This window comes from Equus przewalskii, chromosome 5 (assembly GCF_037783145.1).
Source record: "Equus przewalskii isolate Varuska chromosome 5, EquPr2, whole genome shotgun sequence".
NCBI classification, from domain to species: Eukaryota; Metazoa; Chordata; class Mammalia; order Perissodactyla; family Equidae; genus Equus; species Equus przewalskii.
Window position 1 is genome coordinate 32,664,379 of NC_091835.1, and position 23,368 is coordinate 32,687,746.

General features: G+C 46.9%; 1 protein-coding gene across 13 annotated transcripts in view; it reads right to left on the reverse strand.

Annotated features, from left to right (window-relative positions):
- CRACR2A (calcium release activated channel regulator 2A) overlaps positions 1-23,368 on the reverse strand; it is a 129,991-nt gene that overhangs the window by 86,001 nt on the left and 20,622 nt on the right. For 3 of the 13 annotated variants that reach the window (XR_011540271.1, XM_070620524.1, XM_070620523.1), the window contains one exon: positions 3,845-3,891. The exons of the other annotated variants lie outside the window; for them this stretch is intronic. The gene's annotated coding sequence lies outside the window, so the exon portion shown is untranslated. The remainder of the gene's footprint in view (positions 1-3,844; positions 3,892-23,368) is intronic. 13 annotated transcript variants of the gene reach the window in all.

Sequence of the window (23,368 nt, forward strand, 5' to 3'; positions counted from 1 at the left end):
AAGTTAGGTGACCTGTGCAGGGTCAGGAGCAAGCAGAACTGAGACCCAAACTTACCACCAACAAGAGGAAAGGAGAAAGGCCAGATGTATAATGGGGCTGCATTTGTTTTCTAGAACTCAACACAAGCAAGTTTCTCAGTTCCCCCTCCGTCCCGTAAGAACATTCCAGAGGTCTGCCTCCCAGGCCCAGTTCTAAGTCCATCTCTCTGAGAAGTCTTTCCTGAGCGCCCAGCCTGGGCTTCTCTGGCCTCTGTCCCTCTGAGGACTTGCTGACTCTTTCACGCTCTAGGATTCAGAACAGACTCCTTGGTCTGCTTGGCTAGATTTTCACGTGTACATAATATGTCTTACTTCTTCTTTGAATGCAGAAGCCCCGTCAATGAATCTTAGTAAGGATGAAATTGATATTTGATCATTTAAATGAACAGCTGTCCCACTAATCCCCAGCCGGCACTTTGCATATAACAGGTGCTCATATAATAAATGTGTGTTGGCTTCTTAACTGACCATGGAGAGTGAGGACTGAGAGTGGTAAATATCCGTGGAATGTTGAAAAATATCTGCTTGGTCTTTGTCCCTGCTCCCAGGCACAGAGCTCCTAAAATTGTTGGAATCTCCTGAGTAGAAGGAGTGTCATTATTCATAATGAGCCCCTTTGAACCATAGTTCAGTTTATGCTAAGGAGTGACTATCGCTGGGCTTCTAGATGCTTCAGGATGAGGGCTAGTTGCCAGAGGAACCTACCATGTGATTAGAGGGCTGGAACTTTCTGCCCTACCCCCCAACCTCCAGGAAGGAGAGGTGCTGGAGATTGAGCTCAATCACCAATGGCCAATGTTTAATCAGTCATGCCTACATGTGAAACCTCCATAAAACCCTAACCAACTGGGTTCAGGGAGCTTCTGAGTTGGTGGCTACATCAGGGATCTGGGAGGGCAGCTCACCCAAAGAGGGCATGGAAGCCCCATGGCACACCCCACTGTCCCTTGCCCCATGCATCTCTTCTGCTTGGCTGTTCCTGAGTTGTATCCTTTATAGTAAACCAGTAACTAGTAAGTAAAGCGCTTTCCTGAGTTCTGTGAGTTGTTCTAGTAAATTCTTGAACCTGAGGAGGGGGTTGTGGGAAGCCTAGAATTTACAGCCCATTGCTCAGACATACAGGCATCAACCTGGGACTTGCAACTGGCATCTGAGTTGGGGCAGTCTTACGGGACTGAGCCCTTAACCTGTGGGGTCTGTGTCAGTGTCAGAATTGAACTAAATCTTAGGATATGCATTTGGTGTCAAAATGGTGTTGGAAAGAAAGATACCGCAATATTTAACAACCAGTTTTCTGAGGTGGGGTTGGGAGAGCACTGATTTGTAGCATCTGCCTGTTTCTGTGGTGCCAACATTCCCACCATGGCCAATTTCAAACTACCGACAATCAGGTCTCACTAAGAAATTGGGAAGCTGATGTTTCTGCCCAGGGTGCCCTGACAGGCCGATCTCTGTACCCCCAGGACTGTCTGCACAGGCGATGGGAGCAGACGCCCTTAGGCTGTACCCCAACCCTAGACCTCTAGGGCAGGGCCCATTTTAAATCCATCTCTGTACGTGGGGAAAATGGGCCTCAAGCAAACCTCAGGGTTTCACAGGTGGCCTGCCCATTATTCATGCCTATGCCGCTCCTGCCCTCCCCACGGCCCTGGGCAGACCCTCCGGTGGGACCAGGACAGTGAGGCAGACGCAAGGATCCTCTCGGTGAGGAACGAGGATGCTGAGCTGCTCCTTGCAGGCTCCCTCCGCCACCACCCTGCTCGAGATGAGCAGAGCCAGCACAGGACCCAGGCCAGCCCGGCAGAGAGACTTTCCCTGCTCCCTATGAGACTGGTATTTACTTCTCCGACACATGGTACAGAGGGCTTTGAACAAGTCCCGCCCCTTCTCTGACAGGCCCCTTGCTGCAGAAGAACGCGAATTCCGAGGCCAGACCACCTGAGGCACCGGCTACTCGGCCACCGACAGGTCTCTTAAGCTCTCTGAGCCCCACTTTCCCCATTTGTGAAATGAAGGGAAGGGACAGTACCTTACAAGGATCGCTATTGTTATTATTCTTATGATGATGAAATTCAAATTGGCTTCCTCCCCCCCAGGCAAAATTCTAACAAAACAAGCCAATAATCAAAAAAAGCAACAAAACAAAAAAATACTACTTGAAGAGATAGGATCAAGAAGCCTAGAAATCTACCACTGATGGCCCCGCTGGATGGGACTTCGTGGTGACGTCACCCCCCCCCCCCAGGCCTCCCAGGAGGCCATATGTCCCCCAGCTGTGTAAACAGGGCAGGGGCCTGGGAGCGCCTCAGAGCAGGCTATCCTACCACTGCTGCGGCCTGCTGCCACTTGGGCAACCGCTACATCCTGCCTCCTCTCCCCTCAGATTAGGTCCGATTTCCTTGTTCTAGCCTCATGGGAGCCAGGCAACGGCTGTCTCCTGCGTTATAGAGTATCTCTTCCCGGTCTCGACAGCCCTTACTCAACATCTCCCTTCTCACTTCTCTAGCTCTGTTATAAGATACATTAAAGGCCCTTGATACTGGTTTGAGGGCTCTGTGAGAGAGCTGCTGTTCACCCTAATTCCTCTAATAATTAGTGGTTGTAAGCCACTTTGAAGATAAAAGGCATTTTACAAGAGCGAAGTCCCATTACGACTCGCTTTCCAATATTTCCTTGCTGGTGCTGATGAGCACATCAAAGCAAACACAGCCACAGCAAGATATCTGGTGGTTCATCAGACAGATCTCAGGGCACCTGGTATATATTAAAGAAACTGCTGCAAAATTTATCAACGTTAAAAAAGTACCTGCTTTCTTCCCAACACAAACAAGCTCTTTTCAAAGGCTGTCAGTGCTGATGCCCTCAAGACAAGTGCCCAGGAGAGGCCCGAGCAGATAGATCCCCTGGGTGGAAGAGGCGGTGGCAACACCTGGCTTTGCATGACGGCTTGTTGTTGTCAACCTGATCTGTGTACCCAGCTCACTTTATTTGTTTTCACTATCATCCTGTGACAGGAGCAAGTAGAGTAACACTGTCCCCGCTTTGCAGATGACGAAGCTGCACAGAGGGGTTTAGAGGCAGAGACATCACGTGGGACAGCTGGACACAGCTAAGGCTGCATTATCAAGGCGACACTCTCAATGCCCCACCCACAGCCCCTCAGATATTTGACACCACCACCTCACCCTACCCTCAGCTTCTGCATGCCTTTGCTTCTGACTTCCTGCACCTGTGACGCTTAGAAGGCCAGCCCTTGGGCTGCTGGGGCCGCTTCGTCCCCGTGAACAGTCAGAATGGTCTGAAGTTCCCCGGTCACCTCTAAACAGCCCCCAGCCAATCATGGCCGGTGCGAAGTGACAAAGCCCTTCTCCCTTGTCTCAGGGACACAAGCTCTGAACTGTGATTTACGTTTCAGAACACTGCTGCCGACCAGGCTGGGTCCGGAACCCCACCTGACATCGCACTCTAGCTTCTTCCCCTCTCCTGTCCACTCCTTTGCAGGTCCTCCCGGTAGCATTTCCTTAATAAACCACGTGCACGTGGATCCCCTGCTCAGGATCTGCTTCTGGGGAACCCAAGCTAAGACAACTCACTTGACTCAGCTCTAATGAGAATGTTTTGCGTCTTTCCTATTAAATACATCCTCCCAGATTCCCATAGTCCCAAACCTTCCCCACAAGTCTCCAAGCCTAAATATCTACCTTTTCTGTGTCCACCCACATGCCCCCAACTCTTAGCTCTTTACTCTCAAAGCCCCTGCTTTCCCTTGCATCATGATGTTCCAACTGCTTCTGGAGAAACTAACCTTGGGGCTCTCCTGGGGCACAGGAAAGGCACTGAACCAGGCAGGCGCTGTGAGAGATACAAAGAGATATTTAAGACCAACCCTTTCCTCAAGCAGTTTACAATCTCACAGGTGGACAAGCTACAAATAACGGAGGTAGAGGATGGGACAGGAGCCGTGTGCGTGCACACAGGCAAACCGCAGGGGCAAACAACTCTCAGAGTGGCCCCCAAAAGCAAAGCCACTGTCTGCAACACTCCACGTCTTTTGATTCTGGCTCATTGATTCAATCTTAAATGTTTAAGAAACTGGAGGTCAGCTCTGGCAGAAATAATCCAAATGAATGGATAATCCAAAAAAGAGCATCTTGTATTTAATTCTGGTTTGCACCATTATTTTTGTTTTACATAGTACTACTTCAGCAAACAGCTTCAGAGAGGGTAAGTAATTTGTCCTAGGAAAACAGCTAATTAGTGACAGTGTGGATTCAATCTCAAACCTGTCTGACTCTGTAAAACCTCAGTTTCTTTATCTGTAAATGGGACCAATGATTCTCACTTTGCAGAACTGTTGTAAGGATTAAAAAATAATACATACAGTGCATCAAAAATATCTGGTACAATGAGTACTACATAGTAGGAGATCAGTATTACTGTTCCCCGAGGTAATGTTACTGAGCAAAGGGTATTTTATACTCACATTTTAAAGGTTCTTAATATACATTACCCGACTGCTTTCCAAAAAAACAGTTAAACAAAACTGTGACAGCATTGCCAAGGGGCCTTATCCAAAATGCAGACCTGAACATGCCTCCCCATTGCTTTCAGGATCAATATGAAACACACAGGACACCCTCCCCCCACCCACCAAGTGTCATCCTCTCCCCCACCCCACCACCACACTCTCTTCCCGCCAAATTACTCCCTATGCTTTCCGCTCTTCAATGCCTCGGCATCTTCAAATATACCACTCATTCGCCTGGCATGCCCTTCTCTTTGCCTATGCTAAGTCCTGTGAACACTTAAGAATTCCATTCAAGAAGCACTTTCTCTGAGAAGTCATCCTGACCTCAGCACAGTCAGACTTACATGCTCTTCTTCTGGGCTTCCAAAGCCTTCTTGGCTTATCCATGGTCAAGATTTTACTTGTCTATGTTCCCCCATCACACACACACATACATACACACACATACACATACACACACACACCTGCAAATGCCTTGAGAGAAGGGAGCATATTTCATTCCTGCACTTAGCAAACTATCTGGCTCATTTACAAAGCGAAATAAATGAACATATATAAAGAATGAATAAAAAAATGTATGCAACCTCATGCTCTATTTCTGATTCAAGCTGAAGCAGAAAAGCAAAGACCACTGTTTAATGTACAAGGTGCTAAGAGGGGCAGAAGCCACTCAAAGGGCTCAATTCAAACATTTTCTCCCAAGTCACAGCCTCGCAGGGATCACTATGAGTTTGGGTAGCATATTCTTATCATGAATTTTAGTGGCTGGTATAAAACGAGAGGAGATAAGGACAACAATGAATCCAGCCTGCAGATATGACCCCAATTGGCATCTTAACCAACAGTTCCCAACCTTTTCCCATCAAACTTCTAGTCTGAGTTCCCTCTCCATTTCCTCTTCTTTTTCTTTCCTAAGCCGCTCTATCAAGAGGCTGGCAGGAACACAGTGACCTAGAAATGTTTTGAACAGGCATCAAAAAATCAGGTTCAAGCGCTAACTTCACTACCATGTGATCTTGGGGAAGCTGGTCCATTTCTCTGAAAAAGTGGAGATAACTAATTTCCTACCTGTCCCATCAGAGGAGGTTCAGATGAGACACTGGATGTGAAAGTGAACAGCAATTCTGTATACAAACGCAAATACAGTCTCATCATTGCTATGAGAGAGGTCAGAGAGCAGAGAAAGGAGGCAGAAGAGAATGGGCATGCTCCACCAGCAATCGACTCCTGTGAGTGACAAGTGGCTTTGGAGCTGCTCATAGAGAGAGGCCAGCAAAGGTTCCAGGCCCTTCCGCCCAAATGTAAAAGAACTAAGAAAAATGACAAACTTCCTCTTCCAGAGGCATTGCTTAAACAAATTTAAGTGATATCCACTTATTTCATCAACTTTCCCAATAGAGTGGAACAGACCTCTGTCATCTAGTAATTAAGAAACTGTGTCCTCATATCTGTGATGAATATAGATGCAAAAATCCTCAACAAAATGCTAGCAAACAAATTCAATAGCACTATTAAAAGGATCATTCACCACGATCAAGTGGGATTCATCCCTGGGCTGCAAGGATGGTTCAACATACGCAAGTCAACAAATGTGATACATCACAGTAACAGAATAAATTATAAAAGTCATATGATCTTCACAATAGATGCAGAAAAAGCCTTTGACTAAATTCAACATTCATTCATGATAAAAACATTCAACAAATTGGGTGTGGAAGGAATGTAACTCAACGTGATAAAGGTCATATATGACAAGCCCACAGCTAGCATCACACTCGATGGTGAAAGGTTGAAAGCTTTTCCTCTAAGATCAGGAGCAAGACAAGAGTGCCCACTCTCACCATGCTTGTCCAACATAGTACTACAAGTTCTAGCCAGAGCAATTAGGCAACAAAACAAAATACAAGGCATCCAAATCAGAAAGGAAGAAGTTGCCTCTGTTTGCAAATGATATGATATTATATATAGAAAACTCTGAAGACCCTGCCAAAAGATTGTTAGATCTAATCAATAAATTTAGTAAGGTTGAAGGATACAAAATCAACATGCAAAAATCAGTAGCATTTCTATACATGAACAAGAAATTACCTGAAAAAGAAACAAAGAAAACAATCCCATTTACAATACCATCAAAAACAATAAAATACTTAGGAATAAATTCGACCAAGGAGGTGAAACATCTGTACACGGAAAACTACAAGACGCTGATGAAAGAAACTGAAGAAGATACAAATACATGAAAAGATATCCCACGTTCATGGATCAGAAGAAGTAACATTAAGATGTCCATACTACTAAAGCCATCTACAGATTAAATGTAATCTCTATCAAGATTCCAATGGCATTTTTTGCAGAAACAGAAAAAACAATCCTAAAATTGGTTTGGAACCACAAAAGACCCCGAATAGCCAAAGCAATCCTGAGAAAGAAGAACAAACCTGGAGGCATCACACTCCCTGATTTCAAACTATATTACAAAATTATAGTAATCAAAACAGTATGGTACTAGCATAAAAACAGACATATAGACCAACGGAACAGAATTAAGAGCCCAGAAATAAACCCATGTATGTACAATTTGACAAGGGAGCCATGAATACTGAATGGAGAAAAGGCAGTCTCTTCAATAAATGGTGCTGGGAAAACTGGATATTCACATGCAAAAGAATGAAACTAGAGTCCCATCATACATCACAAAAACTTATTCAAAGTGGATTAAAGACCTAAATGTAGGACCTGAAACCATAAAACTCCTAGAAGAAAACATAGGGGAAAAGCTCCTTGACGTGGGTCTTGGGAATGATGTCTGAGATATGACACCTAAAGCACAAACAACAAAAGCAAAAATAAACAAGTGGGATTACGTCAAACTAAAAAGCTGCTCAGCAAAAGATCAACAAAATGAAAAGGGAATCTATAGAATGGGAGAAAATATGTGCAAATCACATATCTGATAAAGGGTTAACATCCAAAATATATAAGGAAATTATACAATTCAGTAGCAGAAAAACAAATAATGAAATTAAAAAACGGACAAAGGGGGGCCAGCCCAGTGGTATAGTGGTTGGGTTCGAGCGCTCTGCTTTCGCGGCCTGGGGTTCACTGGTTCAGACCCCAGGCGTGGACCTGGCACCACTTAACAAGCCATGGTGTGGCAGGCATCCCACATATAAAATAGAGGAAGATGGGCACAACAGATGTTAGCTCAGCAACAATCTTCCTCAAGAAAAAAAAAAAAAAGGAAAAGGACCTGAATAGACATTTTCCAAAGAAGATATGCATCCAAATGGCCAAGAGATACATGAAAAGATGCTTAACATCACTAAACATCAGGGAAATGCAAATCAAAACTGCAGTGAGATATCATCTCATACTTATTATCAAAAAGAGAAGAGTAAGGAGTGCTGGTGAGGATGTGGAGAGAAGGACACCCTTGTATGCTGTCAGTGGGAATGTAAATTGGTGCAGCCACTATGGAAACCAGTCTGGAGGTTCCTCAAAAAGACAAAAATAGAACTACCATATGATCCAGCAATCCCATTTCTGGGTATATATCCGAAGGAAATTAAATAACAATCTCAAAGAGATATCTGCATCCCCATATTCATTGCAGCATTATTTACAATAGCCAAGACATGGAAACAACCTAAGTGTCCAGCAGTGGATGAATGGGTAAAGAAAATGTGGTATATATGTGTGTGTGTGCATATACACAAGTGTGCATATATGTGTATACATATGTGTATATATATACACAGACACTATATATATAGATACACACAATGGAATATTACTCAGCCATAAAAAAGAAGGAAATCCTGCCATTTGTGACAACATAGATGAACCGTGAGGGCGTTATGCTAAGTGAAATAAGTCAGGCAGAGAAAGACAAATGTCAAATCTCACTTATATGTGTAATCTGAAAAAACAGAACTTGTAGAAACAGAGAACAGATTGGTGTTGCCAGGGGATTGTGGGGAATGGTGAGGAGGTGGGGGAGAGGGAAGATTGGGCAAAATGGTCCTGGGTGAAATGAACATGGTCAAAGGTACAAACTTCCAGTTATGAGATAACTAAATTCCGAGGATGTACCGTACAGCATGGTGACTAGTTAACAATACCATATTGTATATGGGAAAGTCGCTAAGAGAGCAGATATGAAAGTTCTCATCACAAGAAAAAAATGCTAACTATGTGATGTGATGGATGTTAACTAAATGTGGTAACCATTTCGCACTACGCACATATATGAAATTATTATGTTGTACACCTTGAAATCACATGTTTAATGTCAATTATATCTCAATAAACCTAGAGAAAAAAAAGAGAGAGACTGTGTCCTCAAGAAGGCTTGGGAGAAATGGCCAGTGTGAGAACTCAGTTTCTGGAATCTGAGTGCATGCTGCCGATCCTTGCAAACATTAGAAACAGCAGCAGCGGCCCCGTGGAGGGCCTGAGGCCCAGGGCTGCGGGCAGCAGCCTGTCCACCTCTTGTTCTTGTTCACCTCACAGGTCCTGGCTCCACAGAGGATGGGTACCTCACATCTGGAGGGCACTTTTGCTACCCTCGATTTGAGTCCCACCAAGAAACACACAGTGATGAATCACACCTTGTTTTCCAATGGGGAACACAGTGGAAGGGGTTTTATGGTAATTTGGGGAAAAGTGGGGGGAAATATCGCTTCCAGTAGGGCTGCAGTAACCCAGGAGAAAACAAGCAGAGTCCCATCCTCTTCCAGGTTTTGGAGAGGAGCACGAGGGTGGGGGGTAGCAGAGGGAAGTCTGCTTAGTGACCCGAATTTGGAGACTGTGTCTAGCCCAGTGGGGGCAGACCCTTGTGCAAGAGAAGGGGGTAGCCACCGGGCTGACTGGAGACCCCTCTTAGAAGGCCCAGCTCTCAGCAGTGCTCTTGAAGCTCTTCGCATCCAATCCACAAATGCTGTCTGCACCGTTGAAGACAGAGAGGCAGAACCATGGCCAGAATGGCTGCCCTGCCTAGGAAAGAAATGTGGTAGTCTTTGTAAGAAAAGCCTAAGGCCCCACAGGAGAGCGGCCTGAAAGGTGGAGGAGGGCCAGGTTTTGGGGCAAGGAGAGAGTGCGCCTCCTTGCCTAGGGCAGCTGGGGACACGAAAACCGTGAACCCGAGAGGAATTGGGGAGCGCTTTGGCCAGGTGCTCAGTAGCATGGTCTGAGAGCATGCTTGAAATTCCTGGAGGCAGCTATGGTGACTGCAGGGGTTAGGATTATCTATCATACGTCTGCTAAGGCCGCCTCTCCAGCCACAGCTCGACCTGGCAGACCAGACGTACAGTACCAAAGAGTCTGGCCTCTGTACAGCTCAATGCACAGTCCATCTAAAGCCTCCTATTCTGTATGAGGTTTGACAGCACTCAGTGTTCACTCACTCATTCAGTGAATATTTACCACCCACAGGTGCTGCTTCAGGTGCCAAAAGGCAGCAATAAGGCAAATCTGGCAAGCGTTTGACCTCGGGGAGCTCATATTCCAGAGGAGACAAACAATAGATACACAAACCCAGGAAGTACGCTCAGACGGTGAAGAGCGCAGGAAGAAGATAGTCCCTCGCTGCGTCCTCTCCATCCGCGCCCAGCGCTGCGCTGGCTTTGCTGTTCAGGGCCTGGCAGGGCCCCAGGAAAGCCAGTGCAGTGGGAGAGCAGGGGAGGAACGGCGCCCCGTCTGCCCCCAGCTGCTGACACCTGGGAAACCTGGGTCATACGCACTTAGGGGAAAAACTATTTAGGCTACATATAGGATGTTCATAGCGTTATTTCTAGATGACAATTAAGAGAGAACTTGTTTTGATTTTCTTCTGAATTTTTGAATATTTTTGTTATTACAATATAGTATTTTTGAAATAATGGAAAAAACACTTTTTTAAATGAGAAGATTGGCCTAGCTAAATAAAATTTATAAGAAATATATTTGCACAGGTAGGCAGGGACTAGATCTCATGGTGATGAATAGCATCTTACCACGTCACTTTATAGTTTACAAAGCAGTTTCACAAAAATATCTCCTTCAACCCTCGTAAGACTTTTTCAAGTTTACAGAGAAAGTAAACCTCAGTGCGGGAAAGTGCCTGCCCCTCAGAGCCCCTGACCTCTAGGCCCACGTGTTTCCCACTATCCCACATGCCCTTCGGAAGCTGACCTCACTTCTCTGTGACTAGAGCCTTCAGAAAGCCCTTGGGCACCCCAGGCCCTAATGCTCCTCTCCCGGCCTCTGCCCTCCCCTACAGTGACCAAGCTGAGTCGGTCACATGTACAGTCTTGACCTGGGCTTTACCGAGCCCTGCCAGGTTGCAGGCATTGCACTGGGTGCTGGGTGCTGGGGACACAGCTGAGAACCGAAAAGGTCTCCAGTGCGGGGGAGAGGTTCTAACAAATTAATGAATATATAGTACAAATCGTGGTGACTGCAGGCAGATGAAGTAAAGGGTATTATGCAGCTGACCAGCATCACAGGGAGCGGATCTGGATCAGGGCTCTCGCCTTTGCTCAATGTTGAGCAACAAACTGTCACTAAGTCCCCAAGGTGAGTCAGGCAGAGACTCTAGTAGGACACCAAGATTACAAGAGCACAATTCTCAAAGGATGTATATTCTGGATGGAGAAGCAGCACACAAAACCAAATGAAAATTCATTAAGGACATCATGCCCACTTAGAATAATGAAACAGCCTCCTTAAACCCTCTCTGGAACAAGGTGGAGTTTACCAAGCAGGTCATCAGAGATGTCACAAGTCAGCACATGATTGTCACCAGGAGAGGTCACAGAAGTCTGGGTATGGGAAAGAAAGGGCACGACCATACAGAAAATGTGTAGCTAACAATACAGGACAGGGCTTCAGTGTCTAAATGGCACAGGCGTTCCCGACTACAGGACATTAGAGCTGGGAGAGGGCTGGAGGGGGCTGAGATGGCAGGAAAGGCTTCCACGGAGGAGGCGGGACTTACAGTGGGCCTCAGAGAGTACACGGGATTCATGTTCTGCAAGGTCATCCCATTTAGCAAGGCCACGAGGAAGCCCAGGAAACCCGCAGCACATTCTGTGGGCCCTTTGTCTTCCAGACACTGGCGGCTGGCCTATCAGCTGTCCTGGGACTTGAGAGGGGAGGCCCGTGGCCCCTCCTTCATGTCTGAGGGTTTCTAAGTGTCTCTCTATCTATGCTCTGAGGAGCCAGGAGTGCTGCTGGCCACCCAAGGTTGAACATAAAGACTGACTTCAGCACCAGGCAAACTGGCAAATGAGGAAGACACCTGGCGAACTGGCTCACCTGCACATTGGGTTTTTTTTTTTTTTAAAGATTTTATTTTTTCCTTTTTCTCCCCAAATCCCCCCGGTACATAGTTGTGTATTCTTCGTTGTGGGTTCTTCTAGTTGTGGCATGTGGGACGCTGCCTCAGCGTGGTCTGATGAGCAGTGCCATGTCCGCGCCCAGGATTCGAACCAACGAAACACTGGGCCGCCTGCAGCGGAGCGCGCGAACTTAACCACTCTGCCACGGGGCCAGCCCCTGCACATTGGGTTTTTACTGCAGTATAAGTGAAGCTCCAGAACTTCCAGGTGCTTGGGATCTGCTGGGACAGGCTACGTCCTCAGCGGCCATCTGATATTACAGGCACCAGTGCGGTCGTCTGGGCTTTGTGAGCGCCCTGGACATGCCATCCACTGGATGATAACAATAGTAATAACCATATAACAATGATGCAACCTTTCATATGGTGCTTTAGAGTCAACAGAGGTTTCTGTAACCTATGTTGACAAGTAAATATTTTATTTGTAACACACACACATTACTATATGGTTTTCAAAGGCTGCGCCATCTTATTTGTAATAAGAACATGCTGGCAGCGATGGATCCTGGACAACAGCTGTGAAGGGCTGGGCCTGGGGGTGCCGATGTATCACATATACCTCTCCACGGGACACTGAGTCCTCCTCAATGACACCTTCATCTCCAAAGCATTTGACTTGGTAGTACGGTCTGTATGCAGAGGAAGAGAGCCTTCGATGAAGGCTCTGGGAGCCTGTGTTCATTCTGAATCTCATTCTGGGCTGTTTCTGTTTTAAGAACACAAGTCTTTGGCTTTAGACAGCCCTGAGTTCAAGTCCCAGGTCTGCTACTCACTTCTCATGTGAGCCTCAGCAAGTGCTCTAACTGCTTTCTCGAAGCCACTTTCCTCCTTTGTTAAACATGGAGAATATTAGTGCCTCTCTTGCAAAGTTGTCATGAAGATAATAAGACACAGAGCACATCAAGTGCTTAGCACAGGGCCTGGCCCATACTTAGCACTCATTAAGTACTAATGATATTATTATGATTACAGAGAGGATAGCACCGTGTTGTTCTCCTGCCTGAACCCACAGCCTAGCACAGAACTCTGCGGCGTGGGCATTCTCCCCTCTCCCGTATAAAGTCAGCACGCTCTGGTGGTGGGAGACAGCGCCCGGGGCGAGGGCCCCTTTGTGTGTTGGCAGCTCCCCACCGGGCAGTAGGGCCTGCAGTGACACGCTTCCCTCGCTGGAGTGGGTGGCAGTCTTGCTCCTGAGCCCTAGAAACATACTGTCCAATAGAGTGAGCCACACAAGGCTACTGAGTACTTGAAATGTGGCCAGTACAAATTGAGATGTGCTGTAAGAATAATCTAGTTCAAAACAAGGAGGTAAAATATCTAATTAATAAATTTTTAGGTGACTACATGCTGAAATTATAATATCTGGGGTACCTTAGGTTAACTAATGGTAACAAAATTAACGTTGCCTGTTTCCTTTACTTTCTCTGATGTGGCTCTAGAATACTGAGCAGCACGTGTGTGCTCACATTATATTCTACTGCACAGAGCAGGTCTGGAGCACAAGCTCCATGATGGCTGGGGCTTTGCTGCTCCGGTCACTGCTGTGTCCCCAGCACCTGGAACAGGCCCTGCATGAATGAGCGAGCCACTGAGTGTGAGGTCCGGAGGAGAGCTGTCCAGAACTGGAGGTCACGCTTGACAAGGTGGGGACAGCAGTGACGTCAGCATCGTGGCACAGTGAGTTGTTCCCTTTGTCTCTCCCCTCTAAGTGACAACCAGACGGACGTCCACTGACCACCAGAGGATTCCCTACACAGCACAACAGGACGCCCGAGAGATCCATGCAGCTATACAGCTGAGAAGGCTCGGGGGCAATCGTACGGATGAGTAAACTGAGCCTGGAGAAAATATTAAAAACTTGTCCAAAAACAGCCAGATTCAAACCAAGTGCCACCCAAGCCTATGCCCTTTCTACGAAATCCTTTTGACCTCCCACAGCAATGTAGAATTGCAGACAGAAGACTAGATTTGGGGTGTTTTTTAAAAAGCATATTCCCCCACATTACCCCTAATGTCCTCACTTTGGGCAAGTCACTTGGCCCCCTTGGGCCTCGCGCTCCCCATCTCCTGTTTTGCTCTGTGTGAACCACCAGATTCTGTCTACATCATCTCTTTTTCCTGGCGTTTAGAGAGAGGAAATCCCATCCCGGAAGGTCACTGCCTCACAGAGACTTAGCCCTAAACATCCCCTCACCCCTCTCTCCAATCGTGGGCTCCAGAGAGGGTCCTCCGGCTGAGATTTCTTTGCCTCACTCAAATCAGCAATTTGTTTGTTTAAGGGTTCTTTTTGATTTTACTTGGTTTTAGATGTTTTTCATCAGAAGCCAAAACCTTGCAGACTTTTTCCTTGATCTTATAATGAAATTCCCTCAGAGATATTTAATTCTAGAAATAGCTTCTGCTATGCCAAGTATCCCTTAAAGAAAAAAAGACATCTAAATAACAAACATCCTACTACATTCAAATAAAAATCTCAGAAGGCAATTGGGCTTGTCTCCCTTGTATCTGCTTTTACTGTTGTGTTACCATCAAGAACTATGAATTTCCTAAATTTTGCTCCAAAAAAAGAAAGCACTCAATCTCCCACCGGCCTCTCCCGTTTTCCACATATGCTTTGAAGGGGTCCTGATGCTCTGTGAACAGCTTCTGCCACTTTGACTCCCCTGAAGGCCCCCCAGGCGCTCTGCCGTGCTTTCGCCTGTGGCCCGCTGAGTGACTTCCCCTCCTGACTTGGTCCCAGCCTCCTCACACTGAGCTTTTTGGAAAACAGCCTGTGTTAATTCCACTTCCAAGCCCAGCTCAAGAGCCTCTTGAATTTCAATCTAAGCAAAGAGTATTTTAGGGCCCAAACTGATTTCTCAGAGAAGAAAATCTCACCCACCTTCCCCGGGTGAAACACTATTTTTGATCAGAAAGGATAAAGAAAGATTTGCCAGAGTCAACTGTGTCTTTCTAAAGCAAGAAAAGGGCCTCAGAGAAATAACAGGAGGAGAGCTCTTTTCGAGTCAACCCCACGCAGGATGCAGAACACACTTAATCATCCACCCGTGTCTCAGCCACTTGTGAAATCTCCATGTCGTTCTGTTCCCTTCCCCAGCCGCCCCGCCGAGTGGCAGGCTGGCTAGCAGTGCCCAGGGCCTGTGGAATGCATAGAGTCGGCAGCGAGCAGCAAGCACCAGCACAAAATCCCTTCCTCAAAATCGCGATGTGCTGCATTCCAAAGCCAGACAGACTTGCCTCGTGGCTCTCCACGCTGACACGGACAGAGGGGCTCCTGGCGCAAGAGGCTGTGTTAGGTAACAGGGATAAAAAGCGAGTGACACCTTATCTGTGCCCTCCAATAGCTCACGGTCTAATGGAGATAGATGCATGCGACAAACTAAAATGTAAGGCAGAATGAGGAAAGGCAGTAAGAAAAGCGTGTGTGTGTGTGTGTGCGTGCGCATGTGATGAAAAAGATGGGAAGGAAATACACCTCAAATGTTGATAGTGATTATCTCTGTTTACTGGGTTTAAGGGTGATTTTCTCTTCTTTAGCGTTTGCAGGCCTGCTCCCTGAGGCCAGGGCCTGTCTGTCTTGTTCCCAGTGCCTTCCTAGAGCGCTGAGCATGAAGCAGCGCGCAGTGTCTGCCGAACAGAGAACAGACCGAGGCTGCTCTCTGGAACGCCCCTCCGCGGGGTGGAACCACCTGCGGGTGAGCAGCCTGCTCGGGTCTCCCCATCACGCAGGGCTTCTCCACCAGCGCTGGCTCTCTGGAGCCCACCGCTGCCCCCTGCAGTCAGGAGGTCAGCCGGTGTCAGATTTACTGGCCCCTCCACCCACCCTGGGAAAATCCCTCAGGTTTTCTTGCAAATAAGAGTAGGTGTCAGGTGGAGGGTTTGAAAGTTTGAATATTTGCATTCCCAATGCTCTACCGCTCAACTGGAAACATCTTCACTGGTCGTCTGCCTGAGGGTCACAGCGAGGTTAAGGTCTCGGGAGGGGGCTGCTAAGTGCCCCAGTGAGACTTAACACGAGCAATGGTCCTCCATCCCTGCTCCCTAACTTCGGCCCCACATCTCACTTGAAGATGCTCTTCATCTTCACAATCCATAATGGGCAGGGATGGGTGCTCTACCAGGGCATTCTATCCAGGGGATCCCAAAATTACTCCTTCAGGCCGGCAGCTCCATTCTGACCTGCGCCCAGCATTCTGCAGCATCTCCCTCAACATTAAAACAGTAGCCACTGACCTAACAGTGTCACAGCGTGGTGTCCACGGAAGAAAGTGATCTCCTTCCTTTAAAGACATTGATCCCCAGAAAACTGAAACGAAGGAGTTCCTACGCCCTTCATTCATCTCTGGGACAATGGGGCATGTTAAATCGCCAGCACAGCTGACAGTTGAAAGTTGAAGGTGAAAAATAACATGGGTCGGTTGCTCCCCTGTTTCCTCTTCTCGCCGAATCCATTCTGGGCCCCCACCCCCACCCCAGCTCAGTGCCCTGCAGTCCCTAGATGGTTCTTGCCAGGCAGCACATAATTCCTCCTCCACCCTTGAGGCAGTCATGCTCAGGGTGACCTCTCTGCTCCCACGCTGCTGGTCCTTCCTGAGTCAGCGGTTCCAATCAATGCCTGGGAAATGCACACACAAGATCCAGGATGTGACTAGTGAGTTCACGTGCAGGCACTCTCGGCTCCTGCTGCGCCAGCTGGGGAAAGTCAGGGAGGCCTCTGATTTCACAGGCAGTGTTAATGAAAGTTTCCCTTGCTTCGTTTTGCAGAAAGTAGGGCATGGGTGCATGCTTCATCCTGCAGTGCTCTTGAGATGCCTCCACAAGACAACTGGCTGGTCATTAAGGAAGTGCACTTGGCACTGTGTGGGCTTCGAGGTTGGCTGCTCTCATTCCGACACGTGGGCTGAGGATGGTCCCTCTGGAGTTCATCAGAAGTGATGTGACTTCATTCAGGGATCTGCAGAAGGGATTAACTTCTAAGACATCGGCAGACCCACCCAACGATGACAGCAATATCACCCAGACTTCCAAGGCTGGGAAACAAATGGCTCTGCTCACACTCATCAAGCCACTGCTGCACAGGACTGCTGGCGGCGGGGAGAGGTGGAGAGCAGAATGGATTCAGTGACCACTTATACGATTCAGCAGCAGGCGCCACTTATTCAGACATGCAACCCAGGCAGGCAGGCAGGCCTCCCTAAAGCATTGCCAGGTTGCTCCCTCCTCAGCAGCTCCCATGCTTGTGGAAGGAAGTGCAAACTCCCTTTCCAGGCTTCTAGGGCCTTTTGTGGTCTAAGGAAGTACAGAATGCTATTCCCTGAGATATGACAGGACAGAATGGAGAGGATAGCATCTTTCCTAGGAAAGGAATCATCTACACCCAGGAATTCTCTGTAGGCTCTCCACAGAATTAGTTCCCACACCTCTTGGAAAGTCACTCTCTAGTCCAGTTGTCCTGCCTCCCCTTCTACCCCCAGCCATGCCTTCTTGCTGTCACTCATTTTGCTTCCATATCTGAAAAACTCCTATATACCTTCCGTCCCACCAAATTTTATCCACACTTTCAGCAGTGTATTAGTTCCCCCAGGGCTGCCGTAATGAATTAGCAAAAACTACGTGTCTTAAAACAACAGAAATTTACTCTCTCACAGTTTTAGAGGCCAGAAGTCCTAAATAAAGGTGTCCACAGGGCTATCTCCCTCCAAGCCACGCTCCCTCCGAAGGCTCTAGGGGAGAATTCATTCCTTACTTCTTCCGGTTTTCGGTACCTCCAGGCGTTCCTCGGCTTGTGGCTGCATAACTCCAGTCTCTGCCCCTGTCTTCACATGGCCTTCTCCTCTGTCTCTCTTCTGTGTGCCTCTTATAAGGACACTTGCCATTGAATGTAGCCCACCTGGATAATCCAGCATGATCTCATCTGGAGATCTGTAACTTAATTTCGTCTGCAAAGACCGTTTTTTCTGATAGAGTCACAATCATAGGTTCTGGCAGTTAGAACACGGACCCATCTTTTCAGCATTTACTTCCCTGCAGGCCGGGATTCTCACCCTCACAGCCCATTAGAATCATCTGGGGAGATGTTTAGACACCAGATGCCCGGGCCTCCCTCCAGAGATTCAGTTTCAAATGATCCTGCGTGGGGTCAAGGTGTAAAGTGTGTGTGGGGTCTTTTTGGTTTGTTTTTGCTTTTTTTAAGTCTCCCAGTTTCTGAAGTATAGCCTGTTTCAAGGCTCAAGGTCTCACAGTCTCTCACCAAGCAGACATGACAGGCGATAGCAACTTTCACTCCCCGCTTTCTCCAGGATTATTTTCGATTTAGTCACAAATCAGACAGCCATCTACTGTTTTCTGAGAATGTCAGAGGCCTTAGAGCTCATTTAAACCAGTGGGGCTCCAGCCTCTCCCATCAACACCCCAGTTTTACAAAAATATTCGGAAAGGCCCTCTTTACTGCCTGAAACGAAACTCCGAGGTCAGTTAGTTGACCCGTACGCTTAATTGAGCTCAAACTGTAATATAAAGGAGAGAAAAGGAAAGCAATTTATAATGAAATAACAAACATTTCAATATGCCCCTGCAGGGCTGCACTGGAACACATATGCAACAGCCAAGGCCCACACCTCCTTGTAATGCACAACATTCGACTGAATGCTCCACACAAGGACTACGAGGAAATCAAAGAGCAGAGGACAACACGATGAAAAATGTTAGGATGGAAATAACAAACCCACTTACCCATCTGTATCTGATAACAGGAAGGAGGAAATATCCTAAACTGAGGTAGAATTCGCATGCCAAAGCAAATTACTGATGTGGACGGAGAGAAAACAAGGAAGTATATTGTTCTTGTGAATGAGCTAAGCCTTATACATATGTATAATGTCATAATAATTTATTATGCTGGGACATGGGACAGGGCAGTGACAAAGTATGGAAAACATGTCTCCAATTTGGAAGTCCCGCCCAGGGAGTGCAGGCACATATTCCGTCTTTAGTATTAAAAAAGCCTTGGAAATGATATCCTTTTTGTTTAGGCAATGGGGACAGGAGGATGGATTGGAAAAAAGGAGAATATCAGAGTAAGGGTGAAAAACCAAAGCAACCCCAAAGTAAATCATTGTAATATCTAATTTTTGCAAGAGATTTCTTACCATTGTACTACAAATATACATACATATTAGAACACAAACTATTTTAAAAACAGCTTTTATAAAGAAGTTTGCTGAGATGGTGACATTTCACGCACCTTTGCTAATTTAATAGTATGCTGTCCTGTGTCCAAGTCCGTTAGACAAAGTCTCGGATCTCCTATCACAAATCTGCACGGGGTTTCCTTGCTGTTGCACTGACTGCATATTTCACTGAAACTCTTTTCAGTTAAACGCATGTGTGGAAATGCTCTAATCTGGACAGAATGTATGGAATGTGGAAATTATCCAATCATTTCAAGACTTTATTTTATTTAGGCTTCTCTTCCCAAAACAACTGTCTCCTAAATTACTGGGCTTTTTGCATAACTTCTTTGAAAACTTCTCAGTATTACTATGTAGGAAGGTATTACTGATTTATATTTGTAATGGCTTGAGTTTGGGTAGGTCAACCACCACATATGGAATCACAACTAGCGTCCCCAGCCCCGACCCAGGAGATGTCAGGAGCATCTCTCCAGCGTGTGGCACTCAAAGCTACCCCACAGATTTCCAAAATGCCCTTTAGGGTTTCAGTACTCAAAGCATTATGGTCGTTGGACCAGGAGCATCACCGGGGAGTCGGCAGATCTCGGGAGAGGCAGAATCTTAAGCCTGGGACTAGACCTTCAGAGTCAGAATGTGAACAAGACCTCCAGGTGATTCGTAGGCACACTCTAGGGGGCAGTACCGACTCCACTAGGAACACTGACGAAACCCGACCTCGTTCATTTCTTGAATGATGAAACAGGCCCAAGAGGGCAGGTTGACTGTGTATTTTTCTCCTCTTCTTGTCACTAAGTTCCTTGAGGACAAGAAGGGTATGGGATTCTTCTCTTGTGTCTCCACACAGCTGCCAGTACAGAGAAACACACATAGCTGTGGCCCTAGAAATGCCTGTTGTCTGTATTCCAGCAGGACTCTGAATTCCCCTTTTTGACCAGAGAACAACTGGTTTCTGTTACTCATCCGTGGACCCACAAGCAACAGATCCCCAGCAATCGCTTGAACTGTTTCAATACCTCTGTTTTGTAAATTTCACTATTAACACCAGCTGCACCAAAGATCACAGCATTTGAATGAAAAGCAACTGGCTCCCTCCCCCTCCCTCTGCCCTGTGGCTGCTGTGGTTAGCGTCACACTCAGAGAAAGAATAAATAAAAAGCAGAAACCCCTAGTTGTTCTAAGACAACCACAGAGATGACAGATGCTGTTGCATGCAAACTTGGGGGAGAAGAAAGATAAACGGTAGCCATAAAAAGCCAAGAAAGGAGCTTCCTTGTAACAAGACCCTGTCTGCAGATCCTTTTGCTGCAGGTCAAATACGGTGACTTACGAACTGTGCCCTGTTGTTATCTTTGTAGCCCTCCCCGCCCTCCACAGCCCTCAGCTGGCTGGGCCTAACAGTCGTTCACTGGAGAAGAGCACTAACTGCCACAGGAAGTGCCCCACGGGGCAGCCCAGCTCAGCCACTAAACAAGTGACCAGGAATGAGGAAAGCTGAGATGGGGAGCAACAAAGGGAAAGGAGGTTTCCTTTAGCCCACCTCTCAACCCTGACTGAGCCTGTCTCCAGAGAGCCCATGGCCTCGAGAGCTGCAGCCACCGTAAGCTTCACCCTGGGCTGTGGGCAGGATGGCTCAACACCTTAGCTCACAGCCTCCACTTCCGGGCCCTCGCTTCCTTCCTCCATCAAGCAACGTAAAATGATGAAGACCCAAGACAACTGGAAACCACCCACCTTGTCACTCCACAGTGAATCCATCTCTTCTATCACATTCAGGACCCAGCCTGACACATCCATGTCATTCCAATACCACATCAACCGGGTGGCACTACTGCTTCTGTTGACGTGTCCTAACTAGGCTCCAAGGACTAGGGTGTGGCTCATTCATCTTATCGAAGACCTGGCACACGGCCTTTCATTCAGAGATGGCGCCATAAATGTTTGGAGATTGAAAGAGCAAAGGGGGCAATGGAACCAATTCCACTCTATCCGATGTGGCAGACCATAAAGGAGCAGCTTTGTTAGGAGAACAAAAGTGCATTCTCGGTATACACCTTCTTTGGGGCGTGCCACCACCTCACCCATTTTCAGAGATGCTCTCTTATCTTTGTCAGGACCATCACTGCCATGCCACTACTGATGATAAACTTAAAATATGAGAGGTATCACTGTAAACCACATCTTTTTTTTTTTAAGACTTTGGAGGCAGCATAATATATTAGCTAAAACATCAGGTTCTAGAGCCAGCAATTCCTGGGTTCAGATACCAGTTCTGCCATGCATGAATTATGAATCTTGGTCATGTGACTTCACTCTGTCACTGTTCCCTTGTCCATAAAATAAGAATAGGAATACCATGTCCTCATGGGGTTCTGATGAGATAATCCATGTAACAACAATATTTTTTTACTGTCTCCTTCGTTTTTATTACTGGTCTCTGAGCAGCAACCCAGGCCGTGCTGAAGCAACCAGCGAGCAGCATCCTTTCCCTCTGCTCCAGACAAGCACGTCAGGGCCGTGACCTGGCAGGGCTGCAGATGCAAGCACCAGGTAAGCAACGCAGAGCAGCCAGCTCGGCAGGCACGGACGAAGCAGAGTCACATCCACAAAGCAATCTGCCCTCTCCCTTTCCTCTTGAAAAGACAGCCTCCTTGGCTTTCATTTTCCCCTTGGGAGAGACATGAGTACAAGAGTGATTTCCTCTTCCTTCTGAATCTAGTACAAGAAAAACAGCACCATCATGACGTTCAGTGGCAGTCAATACTCAGCCTTAATGGAAGAGACTTAGTGAGAGGTGTTGGGGAAACGTCAAATGGGAGAAGGCTCGTCTTACTGTTAGGGACCCTTAGTGACAGCCGCTACTCAATCCAACCAGTTGTCAACACAGTTATTAGAACCCAGTGTCGCCAGTCCTTTTGATAATTCAAAAATATTTCAGAATTTCTAAATTATACACATTCAGGTACAATACAAAATGGCAGTTTTATTCACTGTAGCATTACTTGTAATAAACACCAAATGACTGAAAACAACCTGTGTCCATCAGTAGGAGATTACTTAAATAAATTATGATGCATCCATACAATGGAATATTATTCCCCTGTAAAAAAGAGGGAGAAAGCTCTCGACATACTGATCAGGAAAGACATCCAAGATAAATTAAGTGAAAAATGCAAGGTAAAAAAAAAGTGTGTATAGTGTATTATAACTACATACAAAAGAAAGGGGTGAAGGCAGAATATATATTTGTACTGACATGTATTTGCAATAAGAAACTCTAGAAGGATGTATAAGAAACTAATAAAAGTGGTTACTGGGGAGGGGGCAGTTCAGGCAGATGGAGGCCAGGACAAGATTTCACTAGATATCTTTCTATAATGACTTGATTTTTGAACTATGTGAATATATTGCTTATTCAAAAAAGTACTATGAAAACACTGTGAACAAAACATCTACACTCCACAAGTGGCCTGTGGGCCTCTGGTTTACAACCTCTGCACTAAGGGGTCCTAAACTGGGGAGACAGGACGTTGGCACATGGGGTCCAGGTTCTACTAGGTTTGGAGACAAGCAGGTCGTTCCATATCTAGCATTGGGTACTCTCTCTGAATTGCCTGGCAATGAGCTGGTTGGATCCCATAGCTCCTCCTCTCCCAGGGGAAGGGGGTACAACTTCCCACAGGATGAGGTGGGGCTCCTTCACTTTGCTCCCCAGTTAAGGCTGCCTGGAACCCAAATGGTCTGTTTGCTCCCCTCTGTCGAGGCTTCTCCCCAACTTGTCCTATAAAAAGAGGGAGCAATAGGAGCGTGGAGCTCCCCCCGCCGGAGTGCAGTATCATGGTGTGTCCAGCTGGGCCCAGCTCAAACAAACTTCCCTGGAGAATGCTGACAGAACAGAGGACACGTGCCCTGCTCACTCTTCTCCCTGTCCCTTCCAGTCAGCACCAAGGGACAGTGTTACTATGCACCCCAGCCCCTTGGGTCCTAGTCTTGTCACTGTGAATGAGCTGACTTGGTGCCCTGGGTTGAACGGCGATCTCCAAATAGAGACATGTCAAAGTCCTAACCCCAGCGCCACAGAATGGGATCTTATTTAGAAACAGGGTCATTGCAGACGTCATCAGTTAAGATGAGGTCACACAGGAGTAGGGTGGGCCCCTACCCCAATGTGACTGGCGCCCTTGTAAGAAGACAGTCATGTGAAGACAGAGAGCCGCAGGGAGAACACCAGGT